This window comes from Manis javanica, chromosome 2 (assembly GCF_040802235.1).
Source record: "Manis javanica isolate MJ-LG chromosome 2, MJ_LKY, whole genome shotgun sequence".
NCBI classification, from domain to species: Eukaryota; Metazoa; Chordata; class Mammalia; order Pholidota; family Manidae; genus Manis; species Manis javanica.
This window is the reverse complement of record NC_133157.1, coordinates 188621737-188634159: the sequence shown is the minus strand read 5'-3', so window position 1 is coordinate 188634159 and position 12423 is coordinate 188621737. Positions and strand designations below refer to the sequence as shown.

The 12423-nt window shown below is 42.7% G+C and overlaps 1 long non-coding RNA gene across 1 annotated transcript in view; it reads right to left on the bottom strand.

Moving 5' to 3' along the window:
• Nucleotides 1-12423, bottom strand: part of LOC140845406 (uncharacterized) — a 66481-nt gene that overhangs the window by 9279 nt on the left and 44779 nt on the right. Inside the window, exon 2 of the long non-coding RNA XR_012124191.1 lies at nucleotides 9913-10015. This is a non-coding gene — a long non-coding RNA (uncharacterized lncRNA). The remainder of the gene's footprint in view (nucleotides 1-9912; nucleotides 10016-12423) is intronic.

Here is a 12423-nt window from a genome sequence, read left to right as displayed (position 1 = left end):
GTAAGCAGCATATAGATGGGTCTTGCTTTTTTATCCATTCTATTACTCTATGTCTTTTGATTGGTGCATTAAGTCCATTTACATTTAGGGTGACTAGTGAGAGATATGTACTTATTGCCATTTCAGGCTTTAGATTCGTGGTTACCAAAGGTTCAAGGTTAGCCTCTTTAGTATCTTACTGCCTAACTTAGCTCGCTTATTGAGCTGTTATATACACCGTCTGGAGATTCTTTTCTTCTCTCCCTTCTTATTCCTCCTCCTCCATTCTTCATATGTTGTGTGTTTTGTTCTGTGCTCTTTTTAGGGGTGCTCCCATCTAGAGCAGTCCCTGTAGGATGCCCTGTAGAGGTGGTTTGTGGGAAGCAAATTCCCTCAGCTTTTGCTTGTCTGGAAATTGTTTAATCCCACCATCATATTTAAATGATAGTCGTGCTGGATACAGTATCCTTGGTTCAAGGCCCTTCTGTTTCATTGCATTAAGTATATCATGCCATTCTCTTCTGGCCTGTAGGGTTTCTGTTGAGAAGTCTGATGTTAGCCTGATTGGTTTTCCTTTATAGATGAGCTTTTTCTCTCTAGCTGCCTTTAAAACTCTTTCCTTGTCCTTGATCCTTGCCATTTTAATTATTATGTGTCTTGGTGTTGTCCTCCTTGGATCCTTTCTGTTGGGGGTTCTGTGTAATTCCATGGTCTGTTCGATTATTTCCTCCCCCAGTTTGGGGAAGTTTTCAGCAATTATTTCTTCAAAGACACTTTCTATCCCTTTTCCTCTTTCTTCCTCTTCTGGTATCCCTATAATACGAATGTTTTTCCTTTTGTATTGGTCACATATTTCTCTTAGTGTTGTTTCATTCCTGGAGATCCTTTTATCTCTCTCTATGTCAGCTTCTATACGTTCCTGTTCTCTGGCTTCTATTCCTTCAATGGCCTCTTGCATCTTATCCATTCTGCTTATAAATCCTTCCAGGGATTGTTTCACTTCTGTGATCTCTTTCCTGACATCTGTGATCTCCTTCTGGACTTCATCCCACTGCTCTTGCATTTTTCTCTGCATCTCATCCCACTGCTCTTGCATTTTTCTCTGCATCTCATCCCATTGCTCTTGCATTTTTCTCTGCATCTCTGTCAGCATGTTCATGATTTTTATTTTGAATTCTTTTTCAGGAGGACTAGTTAGGTCTGTCTCCTTCTCAGGTGTTGTCTCTGTGATCTTTGTCTGCCTGTAGTTTTGCCTTTTCATGGTGATAGAGATAGTTTGCAGAGCTGGTACAAGTGACCGCTGGAAGAGCTTCCCTTCTTGTTGGTTTGTAGCCTTTTCCTGGGAGAATAGCGACCTCTAGTTGCTTGTGCTGGGCAGCTGTGCGCAGACAGGGCTTCTGCTTCCTGCCTAGTTGCTTTGGGATTTATCTCTGCTGTTGCTGTGGGCTTGGCCTGGCTGGGGCTGTTCCTCCAAAATGGTGGAGCCCCGTTGGAGGGGGAGCGGCCAGGAGGCTATTTATCTCCGTAAGGGGCCTCTGTGCTCCCTGCTGCCCAGGGGGTTAGAGTGCCCAGAGATCCCCAGATTCCCTGCCTCTGGTCTAAGTGACCTGTCCTGCCCCTTTAAGACTTCCAAAAAGCACTCTGCAAACCAAAACAACAACAGCAACAATGAGAGAGGGAACAGAAAGAAAGAAAAAAAAAAAAAAAAGGAAAAAACAAGCGATTTTTTTTTTTTTTTTTTTGTCCTCAGGTGCCGGTCCCAGGCACCCACTCACTGGTCCTGCTGCCCTGTCTCCCTAGCACCAGGGTCCCTGTCCTTTCAAGGCTTCCAAAAAGCACCCACCCACCGGTCCCGCAGGGAAGGAACGCTCGATATTCTTTGTCCTCAGGCACTGGTCCCAGGGACCCGCTCACCAGTCCGGCCGCCCTGCCTCCCTAGCACCGGGGTCCCTGTCCCTTTAAGGCTTCCAAAAAGCACTCGCCAAAAAGAGAGAAAAAAAGGGGGAAAATGCGCGATTTCTTCCGTCCTCAGGTGCCGGTCTCAGGCACCCACCCAACGGTCCCACAGGGAAAAACGCGGGATATTCTTTGTCCTCAGGTGCCGGTCCCAGGCACCCGCTCACCAGTCCCGCCGCCCTGCCTTCCTAGCACTGGGGTCCCTGTCCCTTTTAGGCTTCCAAAAAGCACTCGCAGAAAAGAGAAAAAAAAAAGGGGAAAAACGCGCGATTTCGTCTGTCCTCAAGTGCCGGTCTCAGGCACCCGCCCACCGGTCCCACAGGGAAAAACGTGGGATATTCTTTGTCCTCAGGCGCCGGTCCCAGGCACCCGCTCACCAGTCCCGCCACCCTGCCTCCCTAGCACTGGGGTCCCTGTCCCTTTAAGGCTTCCAAAATGCGCTCGCCAAAAAGAGAGGAAAAAAAAGGGGAAAAATGCGCGATTTCCTCCGTCCTCAGGCACTGGTCTCAGGCACCCGCCCGCCGGTCCCGCAGGGAGAAACGCGGGATGTTCTTTGTCCTCAGGCGCCGTTCCCAGGCACCTGCTCACCGGTTCCGCCACCCTGCCTCCCTAGCAACGGGGGCCCGTCCCTTTAAGGCTTCCAAAAAGCGCTCGCCAAAAAAAAAACCGCTCCGGTTTCTTTCCACCTGCCGGGAGCCAGGGGGAGGGGCGCTCGGGTCCCGCCGGGCCGGGGCTTGTATCTTACCCCCTTCGCAAGGCACTGGGTTCTTGCAGGTCTGGATGTGGTCTGGATGTTGTCCTGTGTCCTGTGGTCTCTATTTTAGGAAGATTTTTCTTTGTTATATTTTCATAGCTCTATGTGTTTTTGGGAGGAGATTTCCACTGCTCTACTCACGCCGCCATCCTGGCTCCCTCTCCTTTCCACTTTTGATTGTAATTGTTTGTATGCATGCCTTAGTTCTTACACTAGACCAAGCTCTTTAAAGGTAGGATTAGATCAATGTCAGCTTTGCAGTTCCCCTAATTTGCATACACGTACACATGCACCTGTACATATATATATACATGCACGTACATAGACACACCATTCCCACACATGCACATACACTCATGTTTTCACAAAACCAAACAGTACTTTGCATGCAGTAATCTTCCAATAAACATTTGTGGAGTGAATAAAGAGTTTGGATAAACTACCCTTTCTTTGAATAACTTGACTTGGTATTTGTTTTGCTATAGCAAGCCAATTTTAATAGGAATGGGGCAACAGGTGGCTAACCAATCTTGTCTCACTCAGTCAAATCATCTATTCCAGAGGTTTTAAATTGTTTTTAGCAGTCATTGTTTTTTCAAATAGCATCTTACTTTGAAGCATAAGCAAATAAAACATAATAGGAGAACTTCTCTGGTGGAACCAGGAGAAGTGGTTCTATACCATTCCCAAACACACATACTCCCCCACCCCTCATTTCTGGACAAAAGCTCCAGAAATCCCTTAAAATGCATCCAAGCACTGTTTAAAGCATTGCTGTATTTAAAGTGAAATTAGCACCATGTTTTAATGTACCATTAGCAAATGGCTTGCACAAGAAGTGTTGATATTTCCCTCTGTCTTTTGCTGCTCTGTGCATTAACGTGGCCTTTCTTTCAGCCCCACCCTCTCTCTCCTTTGAAACCATTGTCTCTTTGACATGAAAAATGTACTTCAGAAAGCCTGATGGCTAATTACATCAAAGGGAAGAAAGTCCAAAGCTCAAACAAGGAATGATTAACTGCATGAGCTTCAACGGAAGTTATCACACCCTCGAAACTACTCCTCTTCTTTAATAAAAACGTTTCCAGTAATTTATTTTCTGACAAACTTTATGTTCTCTGCCCAGAAGTGACTCCTGTTTTGTTCACTCCAGGGCTGTGCCCTATCTAGGGCTGGCCCTGGCCATGGGCAAAGCAGGCAGTCACCTACATGATACGATTTATGCAAATACAGCACATTGAGGGAACTGATACCAGGCCTTATGGGAGAGGAAATCCTGCTTGCTTCAGTGGTGTTTCCCAAGTTGTGTTCCATGACATCTTAGTGGGTTTGCATGAAATACAAAAACAATGACAAGAGGTGTCATTCTATGATCAAATAACCATGAGAAATGCTGGGTTAAATCAATATAACAGGTTTAATTATCAACAGAGATTTTAATACTGTATTTTCTTAAAACAAGTACCATGAAATATTATGTAAGCATGTGTTTCCTTTACTTCCTTGAAAGTAAAGACTATGTCTGTGATCATTCACAGCATATCCCCAACACTTAACACAATGCCTGTAATATAACCTTCAGTAATGTTCCTGAATAAGTTAGTAAATCACTATCATTGTTATGAATAATATTTTGCACTTTTACAGTGACCTGAGTACCTTCATAAGCTGCATCTCAACTGTGCCTCAAAAGAATTCCAGAGAGAAGCAAGACTAAAATTAGAATCTCAAAGAAGTATTAAAGATGAGAGGAAGGAAGGAAACTAAAATTTTAGAGGATCTACTGTGCGGCTGTACTACACCTGGGACCTTAAGTGACAGCTACATGCTAAGTTCTTTATGTAATGAGAATTTTATCTTTACAACATTCCTATAAACTACCTATTGCAGACAAGGAAACTCAACATTCCAAGGTTAAATAACTCACCCAAGGACACACAGAGAGGCAACGGAAACACTAAGGGTAGTACCTGGTCCCTGACCTGAGTTTAACTGGACTTTCCTTGCTAAGAGGACATCACCAAGAGAGTAATGGGAGCAAGGGGGCATCAAAGGGAAGCACCATACAGACTTCTGGGCATTTTGTCATTTTCTTTCTTTATTGTATTTTACTTATGTATTTTTTTGAATCCTTCAGATTCAACTAGAGATGATTCAAAGATCACAGGGCCCATGGAACAATCTGGATGAATTAGGATATGTGAATTTGAAAAGATGGTGGCTGAGAAGAGACACGACTAATAGTCAACGATATAAATTTCTTCACTACATCCTAAAATAGAGTCATGTAAATTCAGGTACAATATAATGTTAAAATGATGCTTGAGAGTGACTCCTTCAGGTTGTCACACTATGGAAGATAAAAGATTTCATATGCTGCTTCCTATTTGCTAGACTTTTGCACCAATTGTCTGAGTTTAACCTTAAGACAGCCTTGTAAGGTACCTGCATTTCATAGGCTCTTATACAGATGAGGAAACCAAAGCAGAAAGGGGTTAAGTAACTTGGCCATGATGACACAGTAGTAAGTGGGGGACCAGGAAAACAATCATGATACTCTTTTTCATACTTGATTTAATTAACACTTAATTTCAATAGGCTTTGATATGACTAATCTTTCTTCCCAACAACAGCTCTGTAAGGTAGGCAAGCAGGTGTTATTATCCCGGTTTTACAGAGGAGGAAACTGAGGTTGCATCCATGTCAAGATCACACAACTAGTAGTGAGAACAACAAAAACAGAGGAGATTCAAGTCTTCAGACTTCACTCATTGCTTTTCTATTTCATATTCATTCTCTCTTTCCTCAGAACAAATATTGAACGGAGCCAGAAGAGGCCCTCTGTGCTCCTGGGCATACGACGCTGCCCCAGCACAGCCTTCCCTTTCCTCTCTCCTCCAAAAAAACAAACCCTGTGGGATGAAGCAATGCAATGGGACAATATTGGAAGCACACTACTGTTGAAACACACATATTCTGCCCCAGAAATGAACAAGGCTTCAGCAGCCTCCTCTGGCTTCCTTCTTGAATCATGGGTCACTGATCCAGAGGATGCGTCAGCCATTCTAACCACAGGAAGAGCAGGCCCTACTCACACACCATCCCGAGGCACAATGAGCCACTGTGAACTCTCAGAACATGAATGCCAGCTATCACAGCCATGTTTTCTTCAGTCAATATAGGTAACAATTCCAATTTTCATCACAACAATACTAGAAGGGTCAGGAGCATCTAAAGGTGGTCAACAAGAGGAAATCCTCTCAGTGACCCCAGTAGACTCAGATTTCTTCCTTATGTCTTTTTCTGTACCCATGCGCTCTGCCCTAACTTCAATGATTTCTGCTTACAGGGCCCACATCTGCCATGCTTCTTCAGAGGACCACTCTTGGGCTCTCGGAGCTGTTGTGTCTGCAAGCCCTGAGAATGGATCCTGGGTGACCTTTAGGCAGCAACAGTCTAATGCAAGAGTAGGAAAGCCCAGACCCCTTCCATCAGACTGGGACAACATAGAAGCAAAATCTGCACTCCAGAGAGCCCCTGTGGCATCAGGACTTTTCCAGAAATCACACTCTCATGTGGTTTCTCCCCCTTTCCTATCCTGTTCCTTCTAGCACCCTATCAGATTTTCTTAGGAGCACTTCTTAACCATTCACTTTGTACATGAATTCTCACCTCAGAGTCTACCTCTGGAAAACCAAAGACACTAACCTAGCACAAGCCTAAGAACAGAATATAAAAACAAGGGGGCTCTTCTCTCTTCATGCAGAATTACCATATATATTAATGCTGCACACAGTCCATAGCAGGAAAGAAACAGAACCTGGATTTAATGCTGGGGTTTGCCTTAATTATTACATTATAGTTCTCCCCTTAGATATCATAGAGGAGGCTACAGATTCCATTTACTATACTATACAACTTCATACACATACTTAATTTTATCCCACCTTTACCTAAAATGTCTTTATTTTTAGAGATAGCAAAATTTCTAAACATATTAAAATTCTGAATTCATGAATTGTCTCTGATCCTGGCCCTATATTCAACAAGTATTTATGAAACATCTACTAATGCTAGACTCTACAAAAAAAGAGAATGTGGCACAATTATCTCCTATCCTCAAGAAACCAACATCACTGCCCTATAAAGACAATTCTGGTCCTTCTGACCAGATACTAATGACGTGGAGACAAGATTCCAGGTCTCAAAATTCTCAATCTAGTGTTTTCCTAATTTTTTCAATTTCTCATTACCTAACCTATTTGCTTTATGAGATTTTCCTATAAAATGGACTGAGAGTATGGGTGATGGCAGTGGACAAGGTGAGAAGACGGATGTAAAAAGTGTCATAGATTAGCCTATAGATGGATTTGGAGGTTGACACTGGATCACAGAACGTTCAGGGTGAGGAGGGGAAAGATGTCAAAAATGGTGCCCAGGATGTCTGGAGCATGAACAGATGCTGGTTTTTCCTGAGACAGGGAGCACCCAGAGCAGATTGCCTAGAAGAGGATGGCAGAGGTAAGAGGGAGAGGAGCCCAGTTCCAAATGTGTTGAGTCTGAAGAGTTCATGGAATGTCTAGCCAAAGAAAGTAAAACAAATGTAGACAGTATGGGTCTAAAGCTCAAGAAAACTTAGGACATCTGAGAAGCCAAGAGATAGGGATGTTCTAGAACGAGTGCGCAAAATGAGCAGGGTTCTACAGGCAGGAGCCTCGGGAGCAACGACACTCCAAGAAAGGGAGGAGGGAGATGAGACTGCAAGTGCCCTTGAGAAGGACTGGCAGGAGGGGAGGAAAATCTGTCAGCTATGGTGTTGGAAAGGCAAGGCAACACACATTGTGGAGGAGGGGAGTTTGGTCAACTATGAAAACTGCTGTTGAGACGTCACTGGAGAAATTTTGAAAAGTTCTCATCAACATTTAATGAACACCTGCCAATTTTGATCGCTCCTCCTATATGTTGAAAAACATATCTGGCATTGTTTTCCAGAATCCCTTGTGAGGACCTTAGAAAAGGGGCAAGACCAATCACAACCACTATTTGCCATCTCTCACTTCCTTTTCTTGTTCCTTCCTTTAGGGCCTAGCCTCACTGCTAGAAATGCTCTCATAATGTCAGTTTAGCATACGTCTTTTTCTTCTTCAGAGAAGACTATGTTCCCCCGCCAGTTTGGACCTACATCCTGGAAATGCATGTGCTGATCTCCTGAGACAGCAGCATGCATGAAGGCATGAAAATGGTGCTCAGTATACAGCAAGTGCTTCCTAAATGCCGGCTAAATAATATTCTCTTACCAGGTGCAACAGCCAGGATTCTAATTTTTTCATCTTTCAAAATGTTTCTTTGTGTCCAGAAAAGATTGTTAAGAACTTCAAGAGCCACATGTGTGTGTGTGTGTGTGTGCACATGCATGTGTGGTACATATGCCATTTATGACAATTGGCAACACAGAACACTTACTGACTTGGAGGATTAAGTTATGAATGATACAGTACAGAGAAAACCTGAAAGAACACATTTTTAAATGCAAGGTCTCAGTACTGATTGACATACTTTGTACGATAGTAAAATCTGGCAGGTGCATTAACTTGCATTCCTCTGATCTGTACACATCCACACTTGTCTTCTTAGGGTACTTGGTAATAAGCTTCTTTAAAGATCCTTGAGTAAGCACTGAAGATAATATCTGGAGTATGTAGCACTCAGTCCTTTTAGAATGGCTTTCTCCTGCTCCTTTCATTTTCTTAAGAAAATGTCAGTTTAATCATTTCCTAATGCTTTGATAATGTGTTTCTTTACATAGCTGTAGAACACTCACTTCAGTGTTTTAAAAGCATGAATGTAGATGTAAAAGTGCCAGTTAAATGAGATTACTTTTTCCTAATGAAATAACCAAAGAGGAGTTTAAAGTTTTCTAAACTTAGATGATATTTTCAGAGCAAATAATTAAAGCCCAAGCCCTCCAGTGAGTTTCTTATTCAATAGATTAGCATTCTAATACCATATCTTACTAGAATATAGTCAATTATTGGAAAATAGGGAATTCGTTGATCTGAGGCCATCTGTCATACATTAGGTAAGTTAGCCTCCAGGTGAGTGGGGGCTTTAGCAGCACTGGACAATAAAAAGGAGGACATGGGGTCTGGACAGAAAAGGAAGCTACCATCGCTGACCTTGACGTAGGACACATCCAGGTCAACCTCAGTAAGTTTAGCAGGTCTTCAGCAAACTCAGATTTGTGGATGCAGGTGAGAGTATAAAACATCTAACACAGAAAGTGAAGAACAAACGTAAGAGGCCCTGTGACAGTGAGTACAATAACAGAGACTGTTTCTGGTCAGTCTCTCCATGCACATCCATCTCAGTGGGGGCCAACTCCTTGCCTTGGAGGCAGAAGTCCTGTCCCATAGGCTGGGACAAATGGCAGGAATGGGGGCAGGAGGAGGGAGGTGGAGAAAAAGGAGCAAGTTGCTTATTGGAGGCCCAGTATGGTAGGCAGAGAACAACAGCAGAAGCCCAGAAAAGCAGCAAGAAAGATGATGGGGTTGTGGTCCAGATCCTGCTCAGGAGAAAGAAAGAGTATGGCAAAGACTAGGGAAAAATGCCAATTTCCTGGTCAAGCAGTTAAAGTTCAGGGTAGGGCTATGAAAAGTGACCAGTTCTAAACTTAACTTGTCAACTTAAGTGAGACCCCACCACTGGTGCCAGGGAAAGCTCTGGGCACTCAAGGATCACCCCAGTACTTTAGATTCAGAGAATGAGTCAGTGAAACTAATTCTAGCCTCCAACAAATATTGTCCTCAAAGTGTTAAAATGCTCCCAGAACTGGCAGGATTGGGCTTGGGAATAGGACAGGATGAAACTGACACAGAAAGTGGACAGGAATGAGGGAAGACAGGCATTCATGTTCTCCTGCATATTTATGTGAGCTCCAGAAATCCTCTAGAACATCTTTTCCACTAAGGTAAAAAGAGAGAAAGAGACAGAGAGAGAAAACTGCATTAACACAGGCTCTTCTCTGCTGTTGAACCCACACAAGATTAAAATAATTAAGCCATAATACTTTGTAATACTTCTGTAAACTTTATGGTATCACAGTTCAGTTTCTAGCAGTAACTGAATCTCTAAGAAAAGCTCATGTTAATAATTTTCATGTAGCTAATGATACAAGTCACATTATCTCTAGTGAGCCACTGAAATACAGGAGTGTGGCCATTTACCTGCATCTGAATTTCAAAAGGGACAACAGAAACGCTTCCTCTTCTAATTGGCCTATGGAATGGCCATGCATTCAGATTTCATCAAGGAACCTCTGAGGACTCTCTGTTGATCAAAAAAAAAAATCATCACAGCAAACATTTTCTACCACCCCCAAATTTAAACAGTCAATGAGCACTAACTTTCCTCTTATTACCCCTCTCTCTCCAGGATGAAAGACTGTATTTCCAATACTTACCTGTTACTTAGGTGAAGATGGCCATTTCCTAGCAAATTTTGTTTTGTTTTACCTTCTGTCTTGATTGGCTTTCTAAAAGTGTCTCTTCTAAAAGATGTGGTCTTACGCTCGAATGCAGGGCCCATTAACTGTGACCAGCTGACCTACCTGAGGTCATTTGCCTGGTCCCCTCTGCACTGGATATTCTGTGTGTCCCTCCAGGGCACTCTCCATCCTACTCCACCCTGCTCTGTGCCCCAGGACCCTGACATCTCTGGGTCACATGAACAGCCTCCCTTTCTTTCTGGCTTCCAGGTGGGTTCAGCCAGTGGGAGTCGCTGGCAGGAGACAGAAGGCGAGAGGAGAGCGAGGCTGGTGTTGCCTGTGTGCAGCTCTGGTTGCCTTTATCACCTTCATGCAGGGAGACCACTGCCCTGGCCAAGCAGCCCTGTCCTACAGGCAGGTCTTCTGGGTTCTGCTCACAGCTGTGACTTCTTGCTGCTCCATGCCTAGGGGTGGGAACAGCTCCTGGCCAAGGGCACCCCCAGGATGTTTCCTCAGCCATTTGTCTTCCCTTGACCTTGCCCAAACCTTTGAAAATGGCCCCTTGATTAAAGTTTTTTCCATTGCCTTCTGAGCATACCATCAGTTTCCTGCAAGGCCCCTGAATGGTACAGCATCTTCTGTGTATTTATTTAATAGTTTCTCAACGCTTGCAGGATACGCAATGAGCCAACATCACAGAGAGGAGTTGCAACTCTTTCCTGGGTCTCCTAAAAGGCTTGCAAAGCAGTCAGTTACAATCGAGAGCTAAAATGGAACCTGTGGATTATCTGTGGGTTTCAGTTATCATTGTTACCCTCGTTCTTTCTTGCACAGAGAAGTGGGAATTAGCTATGTCAAGACACACATCACAGAGGCTACACAGCAATCTACCTGCTCATTAGGAGTTATTTGCTGCATATGCCCCACTGCTCTCCCACGTCTTGCAATGCTTTTGATGTGGGTTTAATTCTAAGTTCTAACAGAGAAAGGGTCTCACATCTGCTGTCCCCAGTGCAATCTTCTCATGACTGTCAAAAATGCAACTATTTGTCCCCAGGCTTAAAGTGCCAGCTCCAAAAAAGGTCAAAGATTCTCCCTAGGAACATCTACAACATTCAAGCACATACATAAGATCTTCATTTTATCTTGCACTTTCCTTCAATTTCATGTTAATTTAGGTATCAGATTTCCATAGGCCCAATCTGTGCTGAGCACTTTCTAAAAATATAGAATAATTCCACAGTTCTTATTTCCTTTCTAAGACCACAAGTCAACTTGCTGTGCTATAGAAACAATGATAGACCAAATTTAAACCCTGAAAATGTAATGAATCATTCACCTTAATGAAAGTCACTTTCTTCAGCAAGTTTCTCATATAACTCTTAGAACGATTTCTTATTTCCATCCTCAATAGCTTATGATTTGATTTAAAGAGAAAGCTGAAGAAATAAAATCTTAACAAGTAATAAATAGCAAGTCTTTGTTCACTAACTATCATGGAAATAAAATGTTTCTCCACATGTGGCATAGTTTCTTCCCATGTAACATAATTTTGTTTCATTTTCTTAAAACTTTTGGTCAAAAATTATGTAAACAATGTCTTATAAGTAATAAAATTCCCCATCTTCAATGTTTTAAGAATTGGAGTCCCTTGAAATTCAGAATTTCTCTAGAAATCACAATTAGCAATACCACAGCTAATTAGTTTTCATTAACAGCCCTTCTGTGAAATGAGTACCTATTTTCTTTATAGAAAGGGCTCGTAATGTGGCCAATTTGTGCTTCAAGATTTCACTAGAAGTACTGCAACTGTTGTCATACTTATGTTCAATCCATAATTCATTTTCATTCTCTCCTTCTCTTTTAAACTTGAGTTTGAAGAAAATTATGTCATTTGCTGGACCCTAAAATGAGCTGGAACTGCATAGGGCCAAACCACAATGAGATATCACCTCACACCAGTTAGAATGGCCACTATCCAAAAGACAAGAAATAACATGTGTTGGTGAGGATGTGGAGAAAAGAAATCCTTGTGCACTGTAGATAGGAACATAAGTTGGTACAGCCACTATAAAAAACAGTTTGGAGGGTCCTCAAAGACTTACAAATAGAAATACCATACAACCCAATATTCCACTTCTGGTATTTACCTGAGAAAACCAAAACACTAATTCAAAAAATATGTGCACTCCTGTATTTATTGTAGCATATTTACAACAGCCAAGATATGGAAGCAAGCTAAGTATCCATC